This window comes from Lemur catta, chromosome 4 (assembly GCF_020740605.2).
Source record: "Lemur catta isolate mLemCat1 chromosome 4, mLemCat1.pri, whole genome shotgun sequence".
NCBI lineage: Eukaryota > Metazoa > Chordata > Mammalia > Primates > Lemuridae > Lemur > Lemur catta.
The window spans coordinates 3,197,140-3,209,582 of NC_059131.1; positions in this window are offsets into that span (position 1 = coordinate 3,197,140).

A 12,443-nucleotide genomic window follows, 5' to 3' on the forward strand; every position below is an offset into this window, starting at 1 on the left:
TGGTTTATGTATTTACTGTGCTTTTGATTGTTTACAGTGTACTCTTACAATGTAACTCTACACTTCTGCTGTTGTTATAACAACAACAAAAAGTTAACTATAAAATAGCCTCAGGCAGGTGTTTCAGGAGGTCTTCCCGAGGAAGGCAGTGTCATAGGAAATGACGGCTCCATGCATATTACTGCCCCTCAAGACCTTCCAGGGGACAAGATGTCAAGGTGAAGGCAGTGATATTGACGATCCTGATCCTCGGTAGGCCTAGGCTAATGTGTGTGTTTGTGTCTTACTTTTTAACAAAAAAAGCTTAAAAAGTAAAAAAAAAAGAAAAGTTAAAAATAGAAAAAAAACCTTATAAAGATATCAAGAGAGAAAATATTTTTGTATAGCTGCATGAGATGTATTTGTGTTTTAAGCTAAGTGTTATTACAAAAGAGTCAAAAAGTTAAAAAAATAAAAAGTTTAAAAAGTAAAATTGTTACAGTAAGCTAAGGTCAATTTATTATCAAAGAAAGAAAAATAGTTTTTCATAAACTTAGTATAACTTAGGTGTGCAGATTTTGACTCACCCAGAGCAAGTTCCAGTCCTGCAAGTTCCATGCATGGTAAGTGCACTGGACAGGCGTGCCATTTTTAATCTTTTATGTCATATCGTTACTGTACCTTTTCTATGTTCAGATATGTTTAGAGAAACAAATATTGACCACAGCGTTACAATTGCCTACAATGTTCAGTATCATCCAAGTTTGTAGCTCAGGAGCAATGGGCTACACCATGTAGCCCAGATGTGTAGTAGACCACACCACCTAGGTTTGTGTGAGTGCACTCTGCAATGTCCCCACAGTGACAGAGTCACCTAATGATGCATTTCTCAGAAAGTATCCTTGTCGTTAAGGGATGCATCACTGTATACTCATTGAAATGCTGTTTCGTGCAAGTCACACGTGTTGGATGATATCATGAGAAAGAGCAAAAACCACCAGGTAGACTTAATACCTAGCAGTGAGCACAAGGCAAAGGTGCATACGGTTGCATACAATTAAAATATAACTTGGCAGGTGAGAGCTCCAGGCAGCATATGACTCAGGGACGTGAATGACGCAGAAGCAGTGTGGGCTTCCAGAGGAGGCAAACACCGCACCACTGCTCGTGCTGCAAGAGCGAGGGAAGCTTCCTGAAAGATTGAAGGACTTCAGACTCGGAGAGAGGAGAAAAGCAGGAAGCAGCGTGGCAGGAACAAAGCCATGGCCGTAGGTAGGGCTAGGTGTGTCCTGGAAACGTGCACATTGTGTTGTCTGTTCTCTGAGTCTCTCTCTCTGTATAAATGTAAAATATAAAAATGTTTTAAAACCTCTTAGAACCTATTTACAAAATACTTTTCAATACCTAATTTTAAATTGTGAACAACAACAACAACAACAAAAAAACCCTCAAGCCTTTTTCTTTTCCTTTTTTTCTTTTTTAGTGGCCAGAATAAATATTAGCTGACCTGAGGAGACATTTGAAAATCCTTGGACCATCTCAACTCTCTAAAATCAAATATTTACCTCCCTGCAGTTCTCAAAATAAAAGCTTTCTGCCTGAACGTTCTTGCCAGCAAAACAAATGTTTGCTGGGGAATGTTGCAGTTGGACTGCTAAGACATCACCAAATAAATTGCTTGATTGCCAAGTCACACTCTTTGTTTGGAAAATCACTGAGATTGGTCGTATGGCCTAAGAGTTAAAGTTAGCTTCAGCTTTTTATAGATGAGTATAATTTCATTCTGCAAAAGGAGTGTCAGTGGAACAGAGTAGTGTTTACTTTACGGATAATATACATTTCAAAACATTGTGAAGCTCATATGCAAAGGCAATTACTTGCCCCTAAAATAAATACTTGCTGGAAGATGCACACTTCACGTCATTATGTTCAGTGCGATGCCAGCCCAGCTACACTCTCAGGACCCTGGTAAATGTAAATGTTTATAAAAAGATTTTGCTGTAGAAATAAACCTCAATGAATTGGACTTCACTAACTTGGAATTTATAATAGTGCTTGTAGAGATTAGTTTGAAAGTCCTCTTTTGAGATTGTAGAGTAAACAGAATTTCGGGGAGATTTTTAAGCTATTTTTTTATTTATTCAGGATATAATGGGGGCACAAACATTTTGGTTACATGTCATGTGTTTGCACTGCCCAAACCAGGGCTACAAGCGTGTCCCTCCCCCATACAGTACATTCCACTTCCATTAGTTGTGGGTTTACCCCCCCCAACTCCCCGCACACAATGAGTATTACTACCATGTGAACACCTTATTTAACAGACTTTAAGCACTGTGGGTAGCATTTATTTGCATGCAAACAATGTATATGCTTGTTGCAAATCGCTCTTATCTATGCAGTTAAGCAAGTTCTCTCTGGACTCTTAGATATGTGGGCTTTTATCCAGTTTGAAAATTTTGTCATTGATGTTTTGTTTTATATGTTGTTAAAATTAATAAAGCTGCATGTTTTTTATACTGTCTTCAAATTTATCTTCTGTGCCTAATTTCTATGAATCGGTGAGGTTTGCTTCGAATAACTTCTTTGCCATGTGGCTAGGAAATCAGGTAGCATTTCTTCTTACATACATGCTCCACAGCAAAAAACAGCAGCCTCATTAACAGTTAATGCTGGATCTCTTTTAAAATTCTTTGAGTTGATATAAAATTCAAAATTCTCCAGCGGCATGTCATTGCGTGTGGTGCGAGTACTTTATGTTAATAATGGAGATGTGCTGGACGCTTGCTGAGCTTTGACTGTGTTCCATACATAAAGACGGCACCCTCTGCCCTAGAGCCTTGGCATAAATCACCCAGATTAATCAGTAGTGAGTGGACCAGCAGAGCATGGAGTAGAAAAGAAAAGCTACTTTTCTAAATATGGCTTTGTGATCCTATTGCCCAATACCGAGCATGCCATCGGAACAGAGCAGAGCTGCTGTCATGGAAAGTCAGGCCCTAAGTGGAATTTCAGCTCTGCTGAACCTTAGACCTGCTTGTGAAAACAGACATGCCCAGGTCTTACTCATGGAGATGCGGACAGAGGGGATCTGGGCCGGGCCCTGACGAGGAAGTTTCTGTAAAGTTTTACAGGTATGTCTGATGCTGGTGTTGGCCATCATGGAAGCAACATTCACAGGAGTTTGAGAACTGGAGTGCTAGTTTTTATGTTTTCATTTACCAGGCACATGACTTTGGCAGAGTTACTGGTTTTACCTGATCTTTGGCACAGAATTTATATGACGTAACACTCTTGAGGACAACCTAGGGAATACTATAAGGAAGGGTTTAGGGAATTGCAACATTTTATACAAATGTGTGAACTTCTTATTTTCAGAGACTAGAGGTTTGGGTTTATGAAATTTTATTTGCTGAGAATATTTTGCCAAATTTCACCAAGCCAGTTCCCTCACAAACCATGCTTTCCAAAGCCTTAATCAGAGCTCCCAAAGTAGGCTATGAAGTCAGTTCGTGGATTGACCAAGTAATCCCTCTGGCTTGATGAAAACAGAGCAGTCAGGAAGTAAATATGCTTACAAATATTGTATGTATGCCTTACATGGTTGCATCAGTAAAATGAGACCAGTGTGGGTTTGAGAGCACAGTACTGTGGTGTGTGATAGCTCAAAAATGTAAAGGGGATATTTAGCATGTTACAAAGAGACATGGGAGATAGAAACATGGTCCATAATTAACTTTTACAGATGAAAACTATGTTTTCTAAGATTTTTTAAAAAATGCATTGCATGGGATTAATTGCAGACTAGATAATGCAGAAGGAAAGCTTAGTAATTTAAAGACATAGCAATAGAAACTAACCAAAATGAAATATAGAGCAATAACTGAAAAAAAGAACAATGCTGAGTGAACTTTGGAACAATGTAAAATGCCTAACATACATGTAACCGGAGTTCTGAGGGAATGGGGGAGAGGTAGCAGAAAAAAGCATTTGGAGAAATTCACAATGGATGAAACTTTTCCAAATTGGATGAGAAGCCTAAACCCACAAATCCAACAAGTTCAACACACTTTAAGAGTGAAAAAAATGTGGAAAACTACATCATAGTCAAATTGCTTTAAATCAATGATAAATAGAATATTTTAAAAACATCCAGGTAACAGAAATAGGTTATATAGTGAGGAATAGAGAAATAGGACAGCCAATTTCTTGTGAGAAACAATGGAAACCAGAAGCCAGTATATAATATTTTGTAAGATATAAAAGATAGAACCACAAAAATTTTAGAAGAAAACAGGAAATATTTGTGACCTTGGGTTAGGCCCATATTTCTTTGATATTACATGAAGAGAATGGATAATAAAAGAAAAGTGCCAATTTGAATTGGTCAGATTTAAAAACATTTTTAAGTCAAATGAGATTAAAAATTAAGTAAAAATACAAGCAAACCACAAGCAGAGTAAACATTTGCAAAGCACACTCTTAGAAAGAACTTATTTCCAGACTATGTCTTACCACTCAATAGTATGATAAACAATGTAAATAAAGAAAATATGATAATAGATATTCCACCAAAGAAGATATAAAGATGCTAAATAAACACATGAAAAGATGCTCACAGTCCACACTCTCTGAAGAAATAAAAATTAAAAACACAATGAGATTTCACGGCATACCTGTTAGAAGGGACGAAATTTAAAGGCTGACAATACTAAGTGCTGACAAAGATGAGCAGTTGGAATACTCGTGCATTGCTGGTGATGATGCAATATAGCCTTTTTAGCATCACTTTGATGGTTTCTTATGAAGTTAAAATATACAAACCATTCATATTAGTTCCTAGGGCTGCTGGAACAAAGTACCATAAACAGGGCAGCTTAAACAGCAAAAATTTATCATTCCACAGTTCTGGAACCAAGAAACATGAGATCAAGGTGTTGGCAGGGTTGGTTAGTCCAGGAAGCTATATGAAATATAGAGCAATACTTCCAAGCCCCTCTGAGCTACTCGTGGTTTATTGGCATCTTTGATAGTTTTTGACTTTTAGATGCAACACCCCAATCTATGCCTTCATCCTCACACGGTGTTCTTCCCATGTGTATTTCTGTTTCTCTGTCCCAATTTTCCATTCTTATAAGGACAGCAGTCATACTGCATTAGGGCTCACCCTATTGACCTCAACTGAATTTGCAAAAAATGCTATTTTCAGGTGAAGTCACATTCACAGGTACTGGAGGTTAGGACCTGAATAGTTTTAGGGGTCAGACTATAGGACCAGGCAATCTCATACCCAGGTATGGGAAAAAGGAAACCCTTTTTCCTGAAAGGGTTTTATGAAGTTTATATGACATTTAAATCTCAATTGGTCCAATTGCTATTAACAGAAGTTTTATTGTACTTATTCCTGTCCTCTAACTTGTACACGCAGGTTGGGCGAGAAGGAAACATTGATTTATTCTGACCTTCAGCACACTTAGTCGCTATGCAATGCATTGTTTGCCTGGTGTGTGATCCTGCTCTTGGGAAGCTTCCAGTCTAGAGGCAGATACACAGTGTGGCCCTCGACACATCCAATGCCAGGCAGTACTCAGAGAAGAACAGCTGCAGACGAAGGCTTCTGGAAAATTCAGAGGAGCTACAGACAGCTGTATATGGGGAGGCTCAGAGGTGGCCTCATGAAGAAAGAGGGGTTTGATCTCATCTTAAAGATTCTGGACAAGTGGTTAGAGAGAAATGCAGTCTAGGCAGAGAGAACAACAAACGCCACATGAAGGAGATGGGGAAGTACAGAAATGTGTGTCAGAAACAGTGAGTAACAGCTGCACTGACACAGGCATGGGGGAGGCGGACGGCCGGGACACAGCACTGCAGAGATGGGGGCCAGCTCGGAAGGGCCAGGACGCCCTGGTTCTGGAGGCAACACAGATGAAGGGACAGTGTCAAACGGGAGAGTGACAGGACTGGTGCTATTTCAGCAAGGTTAATTTTGCACTGGGGGCAGAAGGCATTAGAAAAAGGAGACTCATGCGAGGGGCCCTTGAGTGGGCTGCTGAATGGCAGGCTGCCCCAGCTAGCCGGGCTCCCTGTCCTTTATTCAGGGAGGCTTTCTGTTCACATGACAGGTCTCACCTGTACACGTAATTTTCTATTCACACCAGCACATTGGTGGCTATGACCAGGCAGTTGGACAGGTTGGTTATCCATCTGCTAGGCCCTTACCTGATGTGACAGTTCCTTCCTACCTCTACGATGAGAAAAGCTCTTGATGACATAATACTGCTGCAATAATGTGACCACCAACTTTATTTTTGCAGAATTGGCAGGATATTTTCTTTGGAATCAGATCTCCGAGTCATCAGTGTTAAAGATAATTTCAATGGCACATCTTTTAAAAGGCACAGTTTTACACTGTTACATGTGCCTAGGACGGCCACCCTGAGCATTGGGAGACAGGGCTTCAGTTGTGCAGATTTCCAAATGTCCCCTGGGGATGCTCTTGCAAGGGCAGTATCTGGAGAAACAGTCCTGGGGGGGAAATCTGAAAATGTCTCAACTACATAGTAAACTAGTAAAATCGGTTATGCAGGGTAACAAAAGGGAAGGAATCCCAACCCTTTCACTCTACGTCTGCCCTTGAATATTGCCACAAAGGTAGACACCGGCACCCTTTTTTCACTGAATACATCACGAGATCCATCACCCTGAATATCTCAACACCCTGACAGTTGCCCGTGTGGCTGCCCTGCCGCGTCGGTGCAGCCAAGTCCTTGAGGACGTGCTCGGTGGCTGCTGAGATGGGACCAGACCTTGGGGAAAGGGCTTCAGGTTTCCCCAGACGGCTCAGAGACGGTGGGTGTGCCATCCGGACTCTGCACATATGCAACTCTGCAGGGAAGTAGAGGCTCCCGCAGGAAGGTGACACCGGATGCCAATCTGTCACTAGTGCACAACAGAATGAGTTTGAGAACAATTGAATAGAGTGCACACATGTACTATCTCCATGGATTCCCCAGAGGGCATTTTAAGCAGGAAGCAAGATGTTTATTACTACGTAAAGCCCCGAGTTTCCTGGATAAGAAATCTGTTCCTGTATTTCTTTATTTATGTCTGTACTTCGCTTATATCCATGGAGAAGAGGAAAATAATTTAGGCAGGAGTATCACTGAGCTGCAGGTTTGTATTTAAAAGAACATATTTGGCAGCTATTGCCTTGGGTGATCTAAGGGCCAAAGGAGTGTGTGGCTCAGTGTAAAATTTAGCTGAAAGTAGAGGCAACTGTATAATTTTCCAAGATCTCACAGTGAATTATTGGTGGATTTGAAAAGAGAGTCCCGTTCTCTTGACTCCTTGTTCCCTGTCCCTATCGCTGCATAATGAACCAGCCCAACATCAGTGGCTTAAAACAACAGCACTCATTTATGTTTTTTACGAACTCCAGCTTGAGCTGGCATGGATAGCTCATGCCTGCTTATTGCAGCGGCAGCTGTGTTGGCTTTCTGGGACTGGAGGATCTACTTCCATGATGCTCCCTCGCAGAGCGGGCTGCCCCTGGGAGCTGCACCAGCGCTTTCGTACAGGGGCCTCGTTGTCTCTTTGCAGGGGTCTCTCCTCTGCCTTGCTCCTAGCATGGCCGCTGCAGTGTAACAACGAGAATTACAAAAAACCAGCAAGAGGAAGCTGCCAGTCTATTAAGACCTGGTTTCCCAAACTGGCAAGTATCATTTCTGCCACATTCTCCTGGTGAGGAAATCCCAAAGCCTGCCAAGATTAAAGGGGTGGGGTTGGGGTGGGGGAGGAACACAGACATCCCAGGTTACAGGGCAGACAAATGTGCTGTGGCCATTGTGACCTGCCACACGCTCAGGCTGCTTCCCCAGCGTCTGCATTTCACACCTGGCTTCTTTGCATGTGTCTTTTATCACATTTTTCATGTCTTGTTTTTTTCTTTGTAAATATTGCTAATTTTTATTCAATCGTTTCTTTTTAAAATTAAATGGAAGAAACATATAGTTAGATATTTGCTTACAAGTAAAAATCCTGGAGCCAAGCAAGGTGAGGTGCCCTGCCCAGGGTGGAAGAGAACTTTGCACGTGGACTCTGTCCCATTCCCTTACACAGGTGCTTCAAAACCCTTTCAGATGCTGAGGAGCGAAAGTCGCACACGTGGGGTTGCTGTCCCAGCTGTCCTGCCGTTGTGACGCACAGCACCTAGTGAGACCGTGTCACAGTTGCTGATGTGCATCTGTGACTGTGGCATCGTCTCTGCTGCTGTGGGCACTTTATTTACATGCTGGGGACCCTGGTGCTTTAGGCTTGCGACACCATATGCTTGTATCGTCTTAGACGCATACAAACGCCGTTCTCGTTAGTGGGTTTCAGAGACAACTTCAGAACGGTTGAATGAGCGGCCCCGCTACAGCCTTTAGAACCAGAGGCAGCCTTGCTGTTCTGGCCACTCCTGTAAATAGTTTTTTAAAAAAACTATTCCTGATGAACTTAAAGTACGAACAATGCACCTGTACTAGTGGTCTTTTTTGAAATGTGATTCTCTGGTTAAATGTACTGTCCATACATTGTTTAGTTTTAGGATAAACACAGCATTTAACTTTGATTACATAGGGAGTAGATGTGAATTTAAACTAGTGGAACTCAATTATTGGACTGATTAAGCAAGAAATATATGTTATCTATTTTAATCCGCTTAATTACTGAAACAAGCTATTCTTTTGAAATTACTCCATTAGTCCAAAGAACAAAATCAATGCATATTCAATTAATATTAATTATACAACAAATGCAAAGTTGAGTCAGGTTTAGTGCAGTCCAATACTGTGATTTTCTTATTGGTAAATTGAAAATTCATTTACTGAAAGGGAGAACGGGGCTTTTGACTACATTTAGAATCAGCATGAATGCTAAAACCTAAATGTCAAACCAATCTCAAAGCTGTAGGGGTTTAAGTGTATGCAGGGCTGGATAAGGAGGCAGAATGTGGTTCTGTTTCCTCTGATTCTCATACAAAAACTTAAAATGACCTCTAAAATGAAACAGTAAGGTTTCTTCTGGACATAACATTACATTTCCAAAACAGTGTTTTAGTGGGTGGAGAGTAGTGAATCAGAAGATGTTAAATGGATTTTCCTTAAGCTATGCACAGTTTTACAAATGCAGGAGCAAAGCCAGCGTAAGATGTGTTTGTGTTTCCACTACGAAGTTAATTCTCTTGGGGGCCACCACCCACGACAAGTCGCTTTGTCCACATGACAGAAAGAAAACCATGCACAGCTAATTCATTCTGCCAACCCAAAACCACTGGTCACTGAGAATGAAACGTGAGGAAAAAGAGAGGCTCTGAGCACGGCTCTTGCGAGGCTGACCTGAACTCCCAGGTCAGGTCTGTTCTGGGCCAACAGTTGCATCACGTAGTACAGATTTGGTTTGGAGGCAACACTTTAAGTAACATTTCCCATTTTACAAAGCTTTTTTATTTTCTTATTTAACTTCCGCAATAACTCTATCAGGCTCACATACAAGGTTTGTCTGGAAACTATCCAGCCATAATTTTCATAATTTTTCATATTACATGGCTGGATCCTCTCCGGACAGCCCTTGCAAATTAAGTTACATATTATTAACCATTAATTACATAGTTAACATCTATAGGTTAATTTAAAATTACATATATGTGTGTAATTTTTATTATTCTCCACCTGTTAATAAAGAGGCTCAGAGAGGTGGAATCATGATATCAAATAGCTTGTAAGTGGCAAAGCTGGAATTTGAGCTTGCGCTTTCTACATCTGGTGCTCTTTTACCTATGCCCAAACTGCCGCTCAATCCAGGGAGCTGCTGACTGACAGCAGCAGGGAAGGCACAGTGACCCTCAGATGGACTTTATGGAACATGGGCCCTGTAAACTCTTTGGCCTGTGTCAGCCAAGTGAACTTCAAGCTGACCACAGACCTGCATCTCTCCACCCCAGTAAGCTAGAGGCTACATCATGAGGCATGTTATTGAGATGTCCCATTCATTCATTCACTCATTTATTCATTCATTCATTCACTCATTTATGCATTCATTCCACAAATATTTATGATCACCCAGGACATCCAAGGCTCCGCAGTGGTCCCTGGAAATACAGCAGTGCAAACGTTGGTGTGGCCGCTCCTGCACAGAGTCTGGAGGGAAAACGACTAGTGGTGGACTTAGGCATTAGAAACCAGTGCAGAAAATGCTAGAAGGCAGGACAGGGAGCTGTGGGTGCTCACAGGACAGGCACCACATGAGACCTGGAGGAGGCAGAGACATCCTGGGTGACATTTTTGAGTTTAATCTTCATGGATAAGTATGAATTAGCAAGGCTAAGGTGAAGCGTCAGGGTTTGGGGAGAAAAGCACACTGTTCCTGGCAGAATGACTGGTGCACGCAAAGGAGCAGCTACCTTGTCTAGTCTGAGTTTTCACAGCCCTGCAAGGGGCTTCACCTGCCAGGTGAGCCCCACCTGCGGCGACATCCCTGTTTCCTTCCTGCAGCGTCAAGGCTGGGGAAGGCTCACCTACCCTCTCCTAGGAAACAGCAGCCACACTTAAAGCCTAGCTCTATTTCTCTCTGTACGCATTTCTTTCTTTCTTTTTTATGATAATATGCTGTAATTAACCACAGTTTATGTCAAGATTCCCCAAACCACAGTTTGCTTTCAAATAAGGAGAAAATAATAGCTATTGCTGTGGCCAATTAGACTAGATCTTAAAATTATAAAATGAGCCGAAGTAATTTGTTCAATGAGTCCTAACCATGGAGACTGGCTACGCAATCATAAATTTTCAGTGATTTTTGGGTCATGAGGTCTGGAAGTGGAACAGAATTTATGTGGGCAAGAAATGATTCTCCATTCCCTGTACAATAATTCTGAACAGACACAAATTTCACCTTTTCTGAGTTGTCAGTACCCTCAGCTCGAGAAGAATGAAGAGAGAAAGGAGGTGAACAGAGCACGGCTTTTAGGGTTCTTTGGGAATCGTGTATTTGTGTATGTCAGCAGGCAGAGGGGTTCAGGATACCTTATCTCCTCCCTATTTTTCTACTTTTCTCATCAGCTTCTGTGGGTACCTGTTTGCTAGGAGGTCCTTCGCAGCTCTAAGTCACCTGATCGTGTGTACCTTTCCCTTAAGAGACAACATAGATTCCAATGATCGACCCTTAAAAATAAGTAGTTTAGCTGGAGAGACAGCTAGGAATATTGTCGTTAACCCTGTGGCCTTGCAGTTTGTTTGTCTTGGATGCCTCACTTAATCCTTACCCTACAGAGTGTTTACTGCATGCTGAAAACCCTTCGTGTTCACATTTTTTGTGTCTCCATCATAAACTGTTGTCATTGTCCTGCCTCTTTGAGCTTGTTTGCTAATTTACAGATGGAGAAGGATACAAATCCCAGGTATGTGTACACTGATAGTTGACACCGTGTGTCCACCATCCTCCCGGCACACAGCTGTGCTCTCCTGGTCTCGTTCTCTGTGTTCATGCTTTTCTAGGTCCACCACAGATACCATTTAGTTTTGCTGCCCCAATCACTTCCATTCCAACTTCTTCTACTAAACAGTACTATGATTTTTTGTGTGTCGGGGTAGGGGGGGAGTCACTTTTTCAAGGATCTTAGCCCATGAGGTTTGGATGGAGTTGACTCTAATTGGCCTGATCAGAATAATTCATTCCACTTAATTGGCTCAGAATCAAGATACAAAAAGACCATCGTTAGTTCTTTAAGAAACATGCAGGTCTTATTCCTGCTATACTTGTACTTGGAAGAAATGTCACCCTGGAACTGATGCTGCCATCTTGCCCTTACACCTGCTGTAAGAGAAAGAAGCCCACCCCGCACCAGGAGAATGGACCCAAGAGAGGGAATGAGAAAAGCAGAGTCTGATAAAACCAGTTGAGTCCCGGAACCTAATTTTACCCCTGGTATTTGTGTCCCTGTTTCAAAAATATTCCCATATTCTTTAAGCCAGTTTGGATTGTGTTTTTGGCTGTTTTCCATTGAAAGAACATGCGCTGACAGGCTTTGCCAATGCTACTAGGCAGAGTGGATTGCTCCCTTCCCTGCGTTCTCAAAATGCTTTGTTTACGGCACTATTAGATCACTTATCAAATGGTTTATAGTTAGTTATATGAGTCTGTAAGCCTCTGGAGGGTAGTAACCACGGCTAATTCCTGTTTACATCTCCCCAGCTGTAAGCACAGTGCCTGGCACATGGTAGGTGCTCAATGAGGGTTTGTTCAATTAACTCACAAGTTTACTGCACTTTCTCCGCTAGCTTCAAATTGGTTTCCCTCTCTGAGTTTACAAGCTCCAACTCCCACAGAATGAGAACAGCACGTATCAGTGCGATGTTTTAATGATTAAAATAATTAAAAGGCAGTGGGGCTGCATTGTCTTGACAACTTCCTCAAAGGTGAACCCAGTT